Raw genomic sequence first — 13290 nt, 5'->3', positions numbered from 1 at the left:
ATTACCATAGTCCAGGTGGGGAGATATTAGGGCATGGACTATGGTCTTTCTTGCTTCTGTCGGAAGAAGGTCTAAAACTTTACGCAGTATTTTTAGGGTGCTGTAGCATTTGCTTGTCACTTTGTTTACCTGGGCTCTACCTGAGAGATCGGCGTCAAGCATGACTCCGAGGTTCTTCACCTTCTCTACAGGCACAGGTAGTTCACCCAACTCACTAGGCCACCATGCATGTGACCAGACAGAAGTATTCTTCCCCACTATCAGAACCTCTGTTTTATCTCCGTTTAGACGGAGGCAGTTGGCATTCATCCACGTCGCTATGCTTAGCATACAGTTGGAGAAGTTGGAGGCTAGGTCTCTACTGTCTGGCGTTATTTTGAACACCAACTGGGTGTCGTCAGCATAGCTGACAATGCCCACCCCAAATTCCTCCACAATGTGTGCCAGGGGTTCCATGTAGATGTTGAATAAAGTAGGGCTCAGACTAGAGCCCTGTGGAACCCCATGGCTAACACTGCGAGGAGATGACTTAAAGGGTGGGCAATGAAGTTGGAAAGTTCTGTCAGTGAGGTATGACTGAAACCAGGTGAGAGCAGAGTCTTTTACTCCCATGTCTGAGAGTCGAGACAGCAGCGTAGAGTGCAGCACGGTATCAAATGCTGCACTTAGGTCCAATAGGACCAGTGCTGCTGTCTCTCCCTCATCCACCATTTTCCGTATCTGTTCGGTGGAATACAGAACGGCTGATTCCGTAGAATGGCCTGATCTAAACCCTGATTGGGAAGGGTGGAGGAGTGATTCTTTCTCCAGAAACTCCATGAGTTGGAGATTGGCCACCTTTTCTATGATCTTAGCACAGAAAGGGAGAAGAGAGATTGGCCGCAGATTTTGGAGCTGAGTAATTGGAATGTTCGGTTTCTTTTTTAGTGGTATTACCTGGGCAGATTTCCAGTTTCTCAGGACATTGCCTTCCCGGAAAGAAGTTGTGATCATGTTGCTTATGTGATCCAATAATAAGCTTTCCATGACCGCTTTATACTGTTCCGGTGGGCAGGCATCCATAGGGGAGCCTGAAGAAATACTGTTTATAATTTTAGCTAGTTCCTGTTTATTGGGGGTCCTAAAGTTGGTAAACTGAGGTTTATTGGGACAGGAGGCTAGGCTCTCTACCTTATTTTTATCTGGCCTGGAACCGTTGGAAAACGTAGCATGAATTTTTTCTACCTTCTCCACAAAGAAGTCGGCTATCTGGTCGCATATCTCTGTGGAGTAGGTATCTTTAGTGTCCAGGCGAGATAGTGTGGTAATTTCTCTATAGATACCGAAAAGTTCTTTGGTAGGGTTTTTGGCTTCCACAATTCTGCTTTTGTAGTATAGACTCTTCTCTAATCGTACCGATTTTTGGTAGTTTTTCAGCTCTGTTCTATAGTTTTCTTTGAGTTCTGGAGTATAATTTTTCCTCCACTTTCGTTCGATGGATTTACATATGGCTTTAGCCTTTTTCAGTTTTTCAGAGAACCAGGGGGCGTTTTTAGTTAGTCGAGCTGGGGGTTTGGTCGTCCAAGGAGCAATCTTGTCTAACGCTTTAATTAGCCATGATTCAAAATTATCCCATACCTCCTGTAGAGAATCGCCTGTAGCCATGGGATGTGCGGTAAGTTCTTGCAGCAGCAATTCAGGGGTGCACTTTTTAAAGTTACGACGTCTGTAAGGAAGAGTTCTTGGATGTAACTTGGTGATACTGTTTTTGGCTATTCTAAATAGCACCATACTATGGTCAGACCATATTAGTGGAACAGGAGGTAAAGTTCTCACGCCTTCCCAGTTCGTAAATATGGGATCTAATAGATGCCCATGTTGATGCGTGGGCAGGGTGGATAGAAGTTTGAGATCGATCGCATTGAGAGCATTTAGAAGGAGTTGCGCTTCCTTGGAGTGGCTATCCTCTAGATGGATGTTAAGGTCGCCAAGTATGATCATATTTTTGTGTCTGATTGCTAGCTGAGTAGCCAGTTCAATGAGTTGGCTACAGAAGGGTAGGGCTGCTCCAGGAGGTCTGTATATTAGTAATCCCGTGATTGTATTGGTGGTATCTAATTTGATGGTAAATCTACCGCACTCACTATCCGTAATTTTTTGTTCGATTAAAGTGCACTCAAGATCATTTTTGAAGATCATTGCCAGTCCTCCCCCCCGTTGTTTCTGACGGTCTATTCTCAGGATGCAATAATTGCTCGGTATCGCCTCTAAGATCTCCGGGGAGGAGGCTTCATCTAACCATGTTTCGGTTAGAAACATGATGTCCAGATCTCCATTGGTCAGCAGGTCGTGAATTTCAATTTTATGCTTAGGCATAGACCTACAGTTAAGTAATGTCATGTTAAAGTTTCGCGTTTTATCCGAAATTGAATTACTGTTGGGGAGTAATTGATGGCATATATTACACTGTGCAGGTAAAGATAACGGGTCTGTAACATGCAGACAGTAAGATGAAAGTGGCTTACCAAGTTTCATCAGATTAGCTTTGGTATAATAATAGCGAGGACTCTGATTGGTATGTGGCTTCGAAGGTGATGGGGAACCGGATCTGTGGAGTCCTGCCCCAAGCCCCGTCCGGTCGCGGACGGGCGCAGACGGGCAGGACTCTGGCTTGACTCCGGCGCGCGATCGGCGCGCCCGCAATGCGCGTCCGCTGCGCGGAGCCATGGACGTATGTATTTATGACGTCGTCCGCGCGACGTTCTCAGCGAGCCCACACTAATCTGGCCGCTGTTGTAATCACCCAGTCCCAGCAGGTGACGGCCCTTTAATCGGCCACACCCACCGAGAGAGTCCGAGCAAATAGGCTGCTCTGGCTGGGAGAACGGAGCGAATCTCCGAGTCTCAAGCACCTTTCCTCACAGGGTATAATGTGTGCGTATCTAAGGGCGATATTTGTAACTTTTGAAATCACAAGCGGCAAGATCGCGTCTAGCGCTTCAGAGCGATGGGGGGCGATATTTGTAACTTTAGAAATCACAAGCGGCAAGATCGCGTCTAGCGCTTCAGAGCGATGGGGGGGAAGGACACACAGGGAGAATTCAGCAGGTCACAGTTTTACAAATTAAAAGTTTTAAAAAAGCATAACCTCCCGGCTCAAGCCTCAGGAGGGAAAGCAGCAGTCTACCGGCTTGTGGTCTGACCTGTATTTATGACGTCGTCCGCGCGACGTTCTCAGCGAGCCCACACTAATCTGGCCGCTGTTGTAATCACCCAGTCCCAGCAGGTGACGGCCCTTTAATCGGCCACACCCACCGAGAGAGTCCGAGCAAACAGGCTGCTCTGGCTGGGAGAACGGAGCGAATCTCCGAGTCTCAAGCACCTTTCCTCACAGGGTATAATGTGTGCGTATCTAAGGGCGATATTTGTAACTTTTGAAATCACAAGCGGCAAGATCGCGTCTAGCGCTTCAGAGCGATGGGGGGCGATATTTGTAACTTTAGAAATCACAAGCGGCAAGATCGCGTCTAGCGCTTCAGAGCGATGGGGGGGAAGGACACACAGGGAGAATTCAGCAGGTCACAGTTTTACAAATTAAAAGTTTTAAAAAAGCATAACCTCCCGGCTCAAGCCTCAGGAGGGAAAGCAGCAGTCTACCGGCTTGTGGTCTGACCTGTATTTATGACGTCGTCCGCGCGACGTTCTCAGCGAGCCCACACTAATCTGGCCGCTGTTGTAATCACCCAGTCCCAGCAGGTGACGGCCCTTTAATCGGCCACACCCACCGAGAGAGTCCGAGCAAATAGGCTGCTCTGGCTGGGAGAACGGAGCGAATCTCCGAGTCTCAAGCACCTTTCCTCAAGGTTTTACTTCGACCTGGACAGAGTCCAACCTTGTTCCCATCTTTAAGAAAGGTGATCGCAATGACCCAGCTTACTACCGCCCCACTTCATTGTTGTACTCCCTAGTAAAGGTCGCCGGGAGTGTGGTCTTAAACGACGTGGGTTGAGGATATAGGTATAATTTCAGATTTACAGTACGGATTTCACACTGGTCTGGGCACAATCGAACAAAGCCTGAATCTGAGCCTCACTATAGGAAAATATGTCCAAGCAAAAAAAGGGAGTCTGTATATGTGTTTTGCTGACTTGAGTTCAGCGTTTGATTGTGTCAATCACCCAAAGATTTGGAAAATACTAGAAGAAATGGGGGGGGTCAATTAGTTAATTTCTTAAAACAACCCTATCTAGAGGCCCGGGCTAGGGTTTGTTACAGCAGAACGGGTGAGATAAGTTATAGTTTTCCCATTGGAAAGGGGGTAAGGCAAGGGTGTGTGCTCGCACCATTCCTTTTTTTTTTTTAAACCTTTATTGTGTAAAAAAGAGAATACAGTTACAGACCTACAACCACGGAGGCTGGTCAGTTATACGCAATACCAGTAACACAATAATACACAGCTCATCAGCCGACAACCCAAGGGCCCGGCAGCAAAAAGTCACTTTATAATGAAGGCTTGTGGCAATAAGAGGATAAGTGAAAGGTTTTACATTTTATGTTTAATAAATAACAAAAACTTAACACAAAAAAGAGTCGAGGCGGTACCGTGCTATGTAATGGCTGTCTCATACGGTCGGGGGAGACAAATGATTAATAAGCAATGCTATGAGGGAGGAGAGATCCTGGAGAGGGGGGGGGGGGCCGAGAGCAGAACAATACATCACATACAGTGGGAAGCTAAGAATCTGAAACGCACGGTCAAGGGAATTGAAGAATATCAGGAGCTTCATTGAAGGGGGGAGTGCAGATCTCTCCACGGTATGAATTCCACTGACCCCATAGCTTACCCCATTTCTTGGGCCTACCACAGGAGACATACACAATTTTTTCTCTAAACATGGACCAATCCATGTTTTCTTTCCAAGCTGAGACTAATGGTGCTCTCTGAGATCCCCACAATTGAGCTATGTCCCGTTTTGCAATCATGTTGCCCAATGTGACCCATTGAGTCTGAGCAACAGTGCAGTCATTCGGCTCCCAAATATTCAACAGACAGCGTCTGGCCTCAGGCAATAACTCAACACCAGTCACCTCACCCATCACTGCATGTACTCTATTCCAGAAAACCACTACCTCCGGACATTCCCATATAATGTGAAGGAAGGTAGCCAGCATACCACAACCACGCCTACACAACCCATCTACAGAATAGCCCATATGAATCAAACGTGGACCCATGACATATACCCGGTGCAGAATCTTCAGTTGCACCAGCCTGAGACGTGCCGGAATCGCGACCTCTTTAGGGGAGGATATCGCAGCCTGCCATTCTTCATCGTCCAACTCCAGCCCATCACAAGTCCAAGACCCCCGAAGCTGCACAAGAAGGTCCGAACGGTCATTGATAAGTTTCTTATAAATGAGAGAGATAGTGCTGTCAGGGACGTACCCATCTAGTACTCTATCTTCCAGGGGGGAAGATTCCGGGATCGCAGTTCCAGCTGGGAAAACCGACTCGTGTGCGTGTCGAACTTGGAGATATCGGAAATATTCCCTATTGCTCAATTTATATTCCTGTTTGAGTTCATCAAAGGTCTTAACTCTATTCTTGGCCCAGAGGTCACCCACCTTACTGATGCCAATAAGGTCCCATCTATCGAATCCCTTCGAGGTCCATAGACTACCCAGTTTCTCCGCGGCATACAGGGGGGTCGCTCTAGTCAGCCTGTCTGTCCACCCCGTGGCAGTAGTTGCACTACCCCATATTCGCACCGCCACCCCAGTGGGGCCAGTCAAGTTCTTTCTGGCGGCTCTAGAGTAGAGCGCTCTATTATAGTCGCCCCCCGGCAGCTGCCACCTATCCATCTCGAATGCGGGGTTCGGAACAGGACCGTACATAGCATGGTTAACAGCACTAAGTTGGGACGCCCAGTAATAGCGTTTAATGTCAGGCAACGCAATACCACCGTTGTACCAGGGCAAAGTCAATTTTGCCAATGCTATGCGCGGCCGCCCGCTCCACACCAGCTTCCTCCGGAGGCCCTCAATTTCCCGGAAATAGATAGCCGGCACCAAATCAAGTGTGTTTTGGACGGCGTACAAGAATCGGGGGAGAGACATCATCTTGAACAGGGCCGCTCTTCCCAAGGGGGACAAAGGCAAGCCACACCACTCCGCAACATCCGACCTAAGCCGTAACAAATTCCGCTCATAGCAGACTTTGGGGTCCAACGAAATGTAGATCCCCAAGTACTTAAAGCCGACCTTAGAAACGGGTATCGGGCAGACGCGGGGTAAAGAGAGTAGGTCTCCCGTGAGTGGGTAGATACAAGACTTGGTCCAATTAATAACTAAACCGGAGTTCTTCCCAAAGGAACTCAAGACGTAGAATAGGACTCCTAGTGACTTACGGGGAGACGTAAGGTACAGCAATATGTCATCGGCATATAGCTATATACGATCCTTGAAGTCAGGGGACCATCGAATGCCCTTGAGCGAAGGCTCCCAGCGGAGCCATGCGGCAAGGGGTTCAAGGGCAAGTGCAAAAAGGAGTGGCGACAAAGGGCACCCCTGTCTCGTGCCACGTCCGAGAATAAAGGGTTCCGAGGCCCTGCCATTGACCACAACCTGAGCCAGTGGTTGCTCGTACAGAAGTTTGATCCACCCGATGAACTTAGGGCCAAAACCAAACTTAGCAAGGGCTGCCCACAGATATGGCCACTCCACCGTATCGAAGGCCATCGAGGCATCAAGGGAAACCAAGATGGCCGGCTCTTCAAGAAACCCCGCCCTTGCTAAGACGCCATCAAGACGGCGAAGATTGAGCGCAGTATTGCGATGGGGAATGAAGCCGGATTGGTCCGGATGTATCAAGTCACTGATCACCGCAATCAGCCGATTTGCCAAAAGCTTCGCAAGGATTTTAGGTTCTACATTCAAAAGCGAGATCGGCCGATACGATGAACAGTGCTCACGGGGCTTGCCATCTTTGTGGATGACCACAATGGACGCCAGTCTCTGATCCCGGGGAAGAGATCCGAGATCTCGCGATTCCGAGAACATCCGACGAAGATACAGCGCCATTTTGTCCGGGTATAGCCTGTACAGTTCAACTGGTATACCGTTCGGACCTGAGGCCTTACGAGACCGAAGTGAGCGGATAGCGAGCGCTACTTCATCAGTGGAAAATTCCGCGTCCATAAGCTCCTTGTCCGATTCCGACAGGCTACGCAGTGCGATATCCCGAAGCAACAAGTGCGAGTCTTCCTCCGGCCTATCTGAGACCGGTGCATAAACCGTCTGAAAATGCTGGGCAAAGACCTCAACTATCTCGACCGGGTCCACCACTCGCGTACCATCTACACTTTCAACAACAGGCACCACCCTATTCAGTCTATCCCTTTTGTCTAGCCATGCAATCAACTTTCCTGCTTTATCACCAACATCATACAATCGTCCCTGTTGCTCATGATTCATTGCCTTGGCCGCATCAGTCACCAAAGCCCTATATTCAGACTGTTTAAGGGTCAAAGAGTGCAGTCCCTCAGGTGTGACCCCAGCCTCCATCTGTTCCTCCAACCCCGTGATTTCATTTTCCAGGCTCACCACTTCTGCATTTTTGCGCTTCCTCTCGCTAGCAATCAGGGAAAGGGCCTGACCACGGATCACAGTTTTATAAGCCGCCCACAAAGAGACAGCGGAGGACACCGATCCCTCATTTTCAGCAAAGTAGTGATCCATACTCTTAACCACCGCCGTTCTAATTTTGATGTTACGAAGGTGCCAGGGGTTGATCGGAGCGATCCGGCCCCCGGCCCCCAGTTGTACATCAATAGTAAGCCAAAGTGGAGAGTGGTCCGAAATCCCCCTAGCCAAATGCCAGATTTCCCTTACAGAGACCATCTGCACCGCTGGTATGAGGATATAGTCAAGTCTCGAGAGACTTCCGTGAGCTCCAGAGTAGAAAGTATACTGGAGCTGCCCAGGGTGCATTTGCCTCCAACAATCAGCTAGACCCATCATATCCAAAAAACTCCCCAGCCATAGCTGTGACGTAGGCAGGAATCGGTGGGGCTACAGTCCTCATCCCCACTGACGACCGAGTTAATATCGCCACCCACAACCAACATCCCATCAGGAAACTCCAGGATCACCCTGCCCAAATCAGTAAATGTGGTGGCCTGTAAACCGGGCGGAACATACACAGACAAAATGGAGATCGTCTTCCCTTCCCACCGACCCGTAATAGCCGCATAGCGGCCTCTGTCGTCCAACACTGTGTCATCTATCTCCAGGGGTAGGGAGTTCCTGACCAGGACACCCACCCCCCTCGACCCAGTGGTAAATCCAGCGTGGGCCACCAAACGGTAGCCCCGTTTATTCAGTGCATGACACGTATTTCCTACTAAATGTGTCTCCTGGAGTAAAACTATATCTGGGGAACATCGCTTCAAGTATTGCAGAACTATCCCCCGTTTTATCCTATCACCAAGACCGTTGACGTTACAGCTGAGCACCCTCAGCCCCCTACCCCCCATCCCAGAAATGAGCACTCTGCGTCCCCCGCCATGAAACAGACACATAGGATAAAATCCAAAACAAAGCGCAGCCTCGATACGAAGAAAGAAAAGAACCCCGCACCACTCCCAATAGAACCCTCAAAACACACCCCCCCACCCTGCACCCCTGCGGTAGACCAAAAAGCCACCCCAACTTGCAGTGTGCCTGTCGCCCCATTAAACTAACCTACAATAAGAGAGAAAAAAAGTCCCCAGAGGAGGAAGAGTCCCGATTCCCCCCACCCCCCGGGTATCCACACTGTATAGACATAACAGTCACAGAGCCACTGCCATAAGTCCATAAAATTGGCTCGCCGGCGCAGACTCACTAATCCTGCTCTTCCAAGCCACCTTCGGCACCTCTCGAGCTCTCCGGGCTGGTACGGTTTGTCGGCAATGTGTCCAACCAGTCACTGGCCACCTCAGGGCGGTCAAAAAAAGTGCCCGCTCTTCATATTCGATCCTCAGGCGGGCCGGAAAAAGCATGGCGTACTTCAGTCCCATGTCTCAGTCGCCTTTTCACCCCCCTAAAACCCATACGTTGTTTCTGCACCGCCTGTGTGAAGTTCGGGTAAAAATTGATCGACGCATTCTCAAATTTGGTGGGACCACTGCTACGTGAGGCTTGCAGGATAGCGTCCCTGTCTCGGAAATTAAAAATCCTAGCTATTATAGGCCTCGGAGCGGCCCCCAGCTTGGGCTTTCCACCGGGGACTCTATGAGCGCGCTCCACAGTAAAAAAGTTACTGAGGCCCTTCGGTGCCAAGTGATTTAAAACAAGGTCTTCCACCAGAAGGTCTGTAGACAAGTCTGCAGAGTTCTCCGGAACTCCCACGATGCGAACGTTGTTGCGCCTGGCCCGGCTTTCGAAATCATCCAGCCGGCGGGCAAACAGGTCGTTGGAAGTCCGGAGATTGCGAACTTCGGCCTGGAGATCCGAGACATCCGTGGTCAGGCTCGCAGTCTTGATGTCCAGGCACTTGACCCGCTCATTGGTTTTCCCCAAGTCCGTCCTAATAAGATCGACTTCGATCGCCACCGTGTCTATCTTGGCTGCCAGGGTTTCATACTGATGACCCATAGTTGTTCGAACACTTGCGATGGCACCCATAACATCCTTTAAAGTTGGCTCTTCAGTAGCGGGAGGACCATCGCCAGTCTCCTCGAGGACCTTGTTCGCTCCGCCTGGGGAGCCTTTCGGGCGAGTGAAGAGATCGATGGTCTGGGATTGGGTAACCCCTCCTCGGAATGAGCCCCTGGTGGCCCGCTTCTCGGCGTCCGCCTTGCCCGTCATGGTGAGCGACGAGCTCTGGCGGAACCGTTGGAATCTAGTCAGAATGATCACCTTCACAGCAAGCCTGTATAGGCAAGAGGGTGAGGATCAAAAGCAGCGTAGGACTGGCAGCAGAATCAGGTCAGCCGTGCAGACCGGCAGCAAATCGCCGTCAACAATGACCAAGAGCGAAACCGAAAGTACCACAGGGGCAGTGGACGTGTCCCACCAGCCCTTGTTGTTCAATTGCATGCGGCTAACACTTTGAAATATGTCCGTTATTTCACATCTATGGTAATTGAAATGGATTTTAATCTGTTTTTAGCTTGATAAACTTTTTAATTATGAATGCTTATTTTTAAATGTTGAATGATATTTCTTGTGTTTTCATTATTTAAAAGTTGAATCGAATAAAGCAAATATTGATTGATTGACTGATAGCCCCCTTGGTTGAAAAAGCTTGCCCTTGCTCTCATAAAAAGGACAGATCTTCCATCTGTAATTCTAGGGTAGGTAGAAGGCGGGGCGATGCTGTCAGGAAGGGTAGTGCATACCCATTCCGGGTTATCTGAAGAATCTACCTGCCCACTGTGTCATCCTGATAGCCTTGCAAGAATTGTTGGATTTGGTCTCCAACCGGGTGGCTGCGCTCCAAAAAGGGTGCCCTAAAGGGATTTGGCAGATGGGACAGCAGGTTGTCTGAGTGGCTATCGGACCCGGACCATAGGGGTTGGTGGGTGCCATGGCTGAGAAGAGGGAGTGGGAAGGAGCCTGAAATCCTGCAGGAGGTAGGACTGTCCAAGGAGTTCAAACAGCAGGGACACCCACTGTGGGTCTATCAGGCCAAAGAAGATTGTGGAGAGCAATCTGTCAGCACTAGGATTGTGATTGCAGTCTTTCTAGATGTGTGGTTCCGAGCATGAATCACACAATGGCGTATGTTGCTACCATGCAAGAAAACCAACTGAGGCTGATCATACCACGTAAACAAAGAAAGCACGTGGCAGTGTAGCTGACTAAGATGGTAAAGCCAAAGTCAAAAAGTACTTGATGTGATCTGGAGATGGCACAAATAAAGAAACTACAGTGGAAATAACCACAATTTACAGAAGAGGAGGTATCCCCAAAAAGGAATGGAGTGGACAGAAAAATGTCCCAGGACTGGAATGGGACAAAGGTCCCAGAATTTAACCGGGAGAGGACAAAGGACGTCTCAGGACCGGTAGGGGACAAAGGTTCCAGATTTAGAACCGGGAGAGGACAAAGGACGTCCCAGGGCCGGTGGATAGATTCTGAGAGGTCGGGATTTGATTTGTCCGAGTAGAGGGAGATGATTGCTAGGAGTAGTAAAGAAGGGATGCCCCACTTTGCCAGTTTGGTCCAATGTAGGTTGTGGTCAGTGCCATCAAATGATGCAGACTAATCCACAAAACACATGTATAGGGGAGGTATTCATGATAGGGAGGTACAGTGCGCCAGTGTGAACAAGGCGACGATTTTATTCGTGGTAGAGGAATGTAGTCTGAAGCTGGTTTGGTAAAATGATATGATGTTTGCTTCGGCTGCCAATGCCACAAGTTCGTGCAGTAAAACCTTTGCATCGACTTTCACCTCAACATCCAGTAGTGCAATTAATTGGAAATTACCTGGAGTGGCACTGCACCCCTTTTCAGGGCGAGCCTAGTGCAGCGCACATGCTCTGCTCTACGAAAACGACCTCTTGAAATCAATCTGGACTTTACACACGCTTGTGCGTGTTTTCTTGTTGTTGCTTTTTTTCTATTGGGCTTTGCATGTGAAGACAGCGCACAATTGGGCAAAGGCAGGTGCATGTCCCACCTTTCCCAGGAAATGTATCCGCCCACGGCCAACAGCTTGTGTTACGAGCAGTGGCACGCAGTGTGCCATCTGTTATTCACGTGCAGCGGCAGGCAAAAGCGCGCACATACACCACTCCCGGGCTTGTTTACCTCGCTAGAGTAACACTTATCCCACAATGCACTGTGCTTGTGCCTTTGCTCCTGCGCGCGAGTCGCACAGCACGTGTCCGCCATGGGCTCTCTCCGCCTTTCATCTCACATCTGTGGCCCAGTGATAACGTCAGCTCGGACCCAAGAGCCCCAAACGGAAACATAAGTTTCATCCTCAGATTGCGCTGCACCGCTCTGAGTAACAGAAATGGCTTGCTTTTTGAAAACAATGATGATAAAGTTCTGGCGCCATGTGGAGGAACACAGGGATATTACTGGTAAAGCATAGATCTGATATCAGCCTCTTAATACGCTGACGGCACTTTGCAGTTTCCATTCACTGTCTGGGCTCACGTGCCACCCTTAAGTGTCTCCTCGTGTCTCCGCTGCCCACCCCCTCAAACTGCACCCCTCCTATCCTCTTGTCACCTCGCTCCATCCTAGTAAATAATCCTCACCAGTTCTTCGTCCTGCCTTCCGCTTCACCCTCCGTATGAGTCATATCTGCCCCCCTCTCATTCCCTTTCCTCACTTCCTGCTCCGTTACTATTCCCTGGCTCCCCCTTCACTAATCCTTACTCACCCACTTTCGACAGACCCGCTATCACCCCGTCCCGGGCGGCGAGTGGGTCTGCCCGTGATTCCCTGGCCTCTCTCCTTCCTACACACTGGTTCTCCCGCTCCTTTCCCTCTTCTCTTCCGTCTATCCTCTGATCAGCTCTCTATCCCTCCTCAAGATTCTCTTTCCTTCCTGTGCGATCCCCCTCCACTTTCCTCCTCCTCATAGCCTTTTATCCTCTCCTGAACACCTGCCCTTATTCCCCTGAACCCTGATAACTCTCTCCCCCACCATCCCCTCTGCCTGATCCCCTCTCCTCTTACAGACCCACTCTGGAGATCTCCTTCTGATTCCTTTTCCCACGACCCACCCTTCCTCTGATCCGCTCTCCCGCCCTCCACCTCTCCAAATATCCTCTCTTCCCCTTCTTCTCTCCCACACTTTTCTCCTTCTGATACTTCCCACTTTTCCTTTCTACTGAACATCCTCACTCTCCTCCTCCGGATTTGCTCCTGGCCTCTCCTCCTGGTTCCATCTTCTTCCCTCCTCTGATCTCTTCTCTTTTCCCCAAAAACCTGCCCCCTCTTCCCCCCACCCTCTGGTCCCCTCCTGTCTCCTGTCCTGCTTCTAAAGCACAAGTTACTTACCTTTGGTAACAATATATCTGTAAGAAACAGTAGTTAGTATTAGATTCCTTACCTTAGAATATCCCCAGGCGTCAGTCTGGATCCGGAAATTTTTGCTTAGCAGTACCCCTGCGCGTCGGTAGGTGTCGTCTGCGGCTCCGCGTCCGTTGTCGACGCCGGGATAACGTAGCCGGGGTACTTAGACGCCGCCCTCGCGCGCCGACGTCAGTTCTTATACACAGCTTTTCCGCGCCAGAAACGCAGAGCCATGATAAAAACCAACAATGGTGCCATGAAACTAGGGCCCTGAAAGGTGATGACCTTAACC

This window comes from Lissotriton vulgaris, chromosome 3_1 (assembly GCF_964263255.1).
Source record: "Lissotriton vulgaris chromosome 3_1, aLisVul1.2, whole genome shotgun sequence".
Taxonomy (NCBI): domain Eukaryota; kingdom Metazoa; phylum Chordata; class Amphibia; order Caudata; family Salamandridae; genus Lissotriton; species Lissotriton vulgaris.
Note: the sequence above shows the minus strand (reverse complement) of the source record.